We start from the raw sequence: 6,000 nt of genomic DNA on the forward strand, positions 1-6,000 counted from the left end.
ACACACACACACACACACACACACACACACACACACACACACACACACCCCATTTGATAACTACTTATTCTTTAGCAGGCACAGTGAACACCACTGGGAGACACACATCCACACCATAATCTTCCCATTTGGAATCATAATGCATTGTCTGAGCAGGATTATTGCCTTCAATATATCACCTCACAAAGACTGACATTTGTCTGTCAAGCCATCAAATAATTGTCCTGGAAATGCACCAGTAAATAGTAATCCAACAAAATGAAATCACTTAAATCAAGCAAAGATGAAGTCGGAAAATGATGCCACTGCTGCATCTCTTGTCTCCGAAGAGGTGCTGAAATAACAAATGTCGATCACATTGACGTAACCTGACAAGATATTGCAGAGGCATAAAGTTTGATATGAAATCGAAAAGAATATGACAGATGTCTGTTACATGGTAGCAATTATCTTTGACACCAAACCAACATTTTCATCACAACCATAAACCAACCATAATAAGCTGGTAATACATTGTGAACCCCCACTTTTTACTGGATTCATAATTTTATCGCTACACCGCTACTGTGTTTTGCCTACTAAACATTTTGACTCTGTACTCTCCTGCTGTTAAGGGAGATCAGTTTTGGTAATATTGTTTGGAACATGTTTGCCCCCAGTAAAAGACAGGCCATCGGCATTCTGGCTGGAAGTGGCGAGCCGGTGAATGGTGGACCTGTGGTGTCAAATGTCTGTTTAGGATGCAGCCCGTACTCTCTATGCTCTGGCTGGTAAGTGCAGGGTGAAGTGTGATGAGAAATAATAGCACAGCAAGGCCAGAACACACAGGAACATATCAAATCAAATCAAATGTATTTATATAGCCCTTCTTACATCAGCTGATATCTCAAAGTGCTGTACAGAAACCCAGCCTAAAACCCCAAACAGCAAGCAATGCAGGTGTAGATGCACATAATGGTATATTAGGACATGGTCCAAACTAACAGCCACTGCATTCCAATTGCTTTTTTCTTCCAAATGCATACATTTGAAGATGTTTATACGGTCTAGAGGACGGTGAGCTGGCCAATCAGCGGTACTCGCATTAATATTTTTTATGACCGGTATACACCCACACCATTCTGTTGTTGAGGTACGCCGACACCATTCCAACACAGAAAAGCAGATTTTTAACATACTTGATTAAACATTTTCTGGAAGGAAACTATTTCACTCATGTTGTAAGTAAGTATAGGTCATATTTCCTAGAAATCTGGAAACACTAGACAGTTACTTTAAAAGGCCATTTTGGAGGTACAGCCTAGTGCTACCAGGTCATCTTGATCACACTGCCATTTGTACTGTCTGGGTCCTCTATATACAGTTACCATTGATGGTCACTCTTGGAAGTGATAAAAAGTGACAGTTCAAATTTGTTCATTTTTTCCGTTCCACTCTCCTCCTGAGTGGCAGTGTTTAAAAAATGGCCTCTAACTGAAGTGTTCCATTCGGAGCTCAGATTGGAGATCGATAGCAGAGCCTGCGTTGTGGCGTCCACTGTTTTTTCTTCCCCTGCTTGAGAAGATCATCAAAATCGAACTCTCATTACCACCCACTCCTCCATCCTCTCCCCAGGCGCCTCCAACAATTAGTCTGACTCAATTAAGTGAGAAGCAACACAGCACAATCGTCTATATTGACTAAACTTTGCATTCTAGAAACCTCCCAGACAAGAGGTGAGAAACATCGTTTTTGTCATTTGCTGTTCTTCTCTGAGACGATTTTCACCTATTTTGTGTACTGTATTGAAGCCATCTAGGCCAATTTAAATTGGGTTTTGTCAAAGGAATCGATGGCATTGAACTTTTACTTATTGACCTCTGTATAGACTTCAGTCTCATTGCTCTTTTGCTGAAGGCACTGGGGCTGTGAATATGTGACTATGCTCTCAGCCATGTCTGCAGTGTCTAGACTAGAAAGCTTAGCCTTTAGAACAAATTGTTAATTTGAATGGCGCAAACAGTACTGGGGACAATAAAGAAAAGAGGCGCATGTCTATGTACACACAAAATGTATACTCTAGTCTGTCAGCATATCAAGTGGCAACCCGTGAGTCAACACATCAACTTATTCCTGTCAGCTTTGTAACAGCAATGGAAACCTGTTCTCCCAGAGATGTTCCTGTTTGCTGAGATGTTCCTGTTTGGTTCATCGTTGAGATCTTTCGAACAGCGAGAAGAGATTTCTGCTATTCACATCTGCAGTTGACCGCGTAAAATCTCTGCTGATGTGGCCCCAGACTGTTACATGGGGCCAGGGGTGGGCAGAACATCTGTTCCCAGGTCTTGCTGTGCCCTGCTGCTCTAATTTGCTCCAGGAAACTCCAGGGTAGCGGTAAAGGACAGCCGGCTGAAGCCCCCTCCTCCTGGTCCCAGCTGGATGGAGGTGCCGACAGACAGCCAGTCCCGTGGTGCGATCAGGATGCAGGTGTGCCATGCCCGCGAGTACTTGGCCCTCTCACAGCTGGATCCACAACCGCCATTGGGGAAGGAGGTTCCTTGCAGTTGGAAGCCTTTTTGGCAACAACACAGAGCGCTGCTGACCCTCGACTGGCGAGCAGTTGGCACGCTCCAACATTAGAGTGACGCTCCTGCACTGCCCATATGCCAGGGTGGTATAATTGGTGCCTCTGTCCCATATACGCTCAGCTGTGAGGCCAGAGGGAGAAAGCCCCCAGAGCAAGATGGCCACTGTCTCTTGAGGTAGTCGTGTCCAATCAAGCCTCACAAACTTGCTCTCCAGGAAATGCCTCGTTTGATATCACAACATTTTCCACAAATCACATCATGAATCGGCCAACTTAACTGTTCACTTCAAAACATTCTAATGCAAACCTTATAGCTGAAACCTTCAGGACTGATGCAGTTTAAAAGCAGAGGTATGCTCTGGTAACACCCTTATCCTTTTATAATATGCCATTCTAGGGAGGCCAGGGGAAGACAGTTTGGCAGGGCCAATGTGCCTGTTAGTCTGGGGATTAGCCATTCTCCAGGGGCCTAAGGTACACTTAGAGCCACGAAGGGAGGAAGTTAAACAAAGAGCTGGATCCTGCCCACAACGGTGACTCTAAACCCTGAGCAAATTCGGCATAATCACACAACAAAGACACAATTAGCCACGACCCCATGAATACTAACTTGGAAAACACACCCCTGTCATTTGTACCCTTTGGACATTCGTTTTTCATGAATTTTACCCACTTACGTTCCTTATCCATATCACATTTTTTCATAAAAAGCTCATATGCAAAAAAATGCTAAGTACTCAATTAAATATGCATTAGAACACCACCCCCCTTACAAACCAAAAGCGCAAATTTTCCAAAACCACAGACCATGTCTGTCTCACTTGGGTTAGCGTCCTCGAATCTGAATGTCTCTTAGAGATTCTCTCCTATTCTCAAGTGCTTCTCCAAACTGACTCTTTGCAGCTAAATATGACCAGTCTGAAACGACCTCACCCACTCACCGGGAAGGGTTGCTTTCTTGCAATCAATACACCGATTGCTTCAGAAAATTGGTGTTCATTCCAATCAGTACTATAAAGAGAAAACAGTGGCATGTAAGAGTGAAGGGGTCTGTGGCGTATTGATTGTTACAAAAGATGAATTATTTGTCAGCCCTAATATTTTAAGGCGGAGAGAACTTTGGTTTGATTGCTTTCCCACTGTGCTGTCTGCTGTTTGGCAGACTTCAAAGAGGCCAAGCATTCCAGGTGAGCGAACTTTGTGAAAATCAATTGTGTGCCCAATCATGGCTTAATCACTGATTTAACCAGGATTCACCTAGAGGGCTTTTTATGTTTTCATGTTTTGAGTACATAACTGGCAACTCCACTGCAAATGCAATGCTTGACAAACTGGCATAGGTGCAGCTTGCATTTAATATATTAGGCAATTAATATTCCTTGCTCTGCCCATTACCTTTGTTGAGTCTGGAGCCTGGTAGTGGTAATTCAATACTTATCACTGCGGAAGATATATTTAACATTTGAATGATTAGTAAAAACTAATCTGAAACAAAACAAAAATGATAAGTCTTATACCCAAGGAAGAGTGGCCAGCTAACCAAAAGCCAGGTGACAAGGCAGGTACAGGTTAACTACTAAGAGAAAATCTGTGTATGCAGCCAAGTGAGTGTTTGTGTTTCTATGCATGTGTATGTCTGCCCGTTGAGGTGTGACTTCCTTAAGACAACATTTATCAGCCCACAGACAGCCATAAAACAACAGCATACACAGCCACCAAGCCTCACCAGCCACAGACCCGCCCCATCCCTAACTCAGGGTAGCCTGGCTGGTTGGCTGGTTGACCAGCTGGGGGCCTCTCCACAGGGCTGATTACCCGGGCTGAGTAACAGGTAGCATCCCCAGGTGCGGGGGCCTCTTCCCAGATCGGTAAGCCATCGCGCACAGGGCTGACAAAGCTGTGCTTAATTAGGCAAGAGGGGAGCATCAGCCTGTAATGGGTCCTTATGAGAGCAATGTTGGAGCATGGGCGAACTAGGGGGGTCCCACCCCACTTTTCCCTGCATTATGGATTAACCCATCTGGCCATTCAAGGGGATGGGGGGGGCGAGGTGATGTGCTGTTGGTCGACTTAAACAAAGACACGGCAAGAGAGGGGCGTGTTCGTAATCACACGCTGAATTACTGTGGCCGCTACAGGGCTATTGTGTGCGTGATTGTTTGGCTTTTCACAGCTGGGGCAGCCCAAATTGTTCTTTTATACTATTTTATTCTCCCTTATTGGAGCCAGAGGGGCTCTGGGAATGATTAACAGACATCACAATGAGGTGGACTCATTGTCAACATTTCCCTCTCAATTTACTTTCCCCATTTATTTCTCCCCAATTGCAAATGCCTGGCCCTCGCTTGGTTAACTATGTTGTCGATCAGATGGCGGAAAGTTTGATTCAAAAGCACAGAAGTGGTGGCCTTGAGTTATTTTGTTGAGGTTGTCTGGATGTCTGTATTTGTTTGATAACCCAAATGCAAAATAAAAAAACATCTAATCTATAAAAATTTACATAATTTTGAGGGGTAAATTTGTTTTACTGTGTCACATCCTGACCATAATAAGTTGTTATTTCTATGGTAGAATAGGTCAGGGCGTGACAGGGGGGTGTTTGTCCGTTTTTGTATTTCTATGTTTAGTTTCTAGTTTTGTATTTCTAGGTTGGGTTTTGTTTGGCATGACCTCCAATTAGAGGCAGCCGGTTGTCGTTGTCTCTAATTGGAGGCCATATTTAAGTTGATGTTTGTCCCACTTGTGTTTTGTGGGTGATTATATTTTGTGAGTGTGTTTGTTCCTCCTGCGTCACGGTTTGTTGTTTTGTTCCTTCAGTTTATTTTGTATCGCATTAAGTTTCACTGTCCAATAAATATGTGGAACAAAACAGACGCTGCATTTTGGTCCGATCATTCGAACAGCCGTGACAGAATCACCCACCAACAAGGGGCCAAGCAGCGTGGAATGGAGCAGCGGGAAAAATGGACTTGGGAGGAGATATTCAACGGGAAAGGACCCTGGAGGCTGGCTGGGGAGTATCGCCGTCTGAAGGAGGAGATCGAGGCAGCAAGAGCGGAGCGGTGATACTATGCGCTATATACACCAAGAGGCAAGGACGAGAGGCAGCACCAACATTTTTTTGGGGGGGGCACACAGGCAGATTGGCTAAGGTGATTTTAAGACCTGAGCCAACTCCCCGTGCTTACCGTGGGGAGCGAGTGACCGGGCAAGCACCGTGTTATGCGGTGATGCGCACTGTGTCGCCAGTGCGCACTCACAGCCCGGTGCGCTCGGTGCAAGCTCCTCACTGTTGCCATGCTTGAGTTGGCCGTCAGCAAGGTAGAAGTGCGACGGTTCAGCGTATCTGGTCTCCAGTGCGTCTCTTCGGTCCAGGTTATCCTGCACCTGCTCTATGCACAGTACCCCCCTTTCACCAGCACAGCCCAGTTCGT

Source organism: Salmo salar, chromosome 13 (assembly GCF_965601325.2).
Source record: "Salmo salar chromosome 13, fSalSal1, whole genome shotgun sequence".
Classification (NCBI taxonomy): Eukaryota; Metazoa; Chordata; class Actinopteri; order Salmoniformes; family Salmonidae; genus Salmo; species Salmo salar.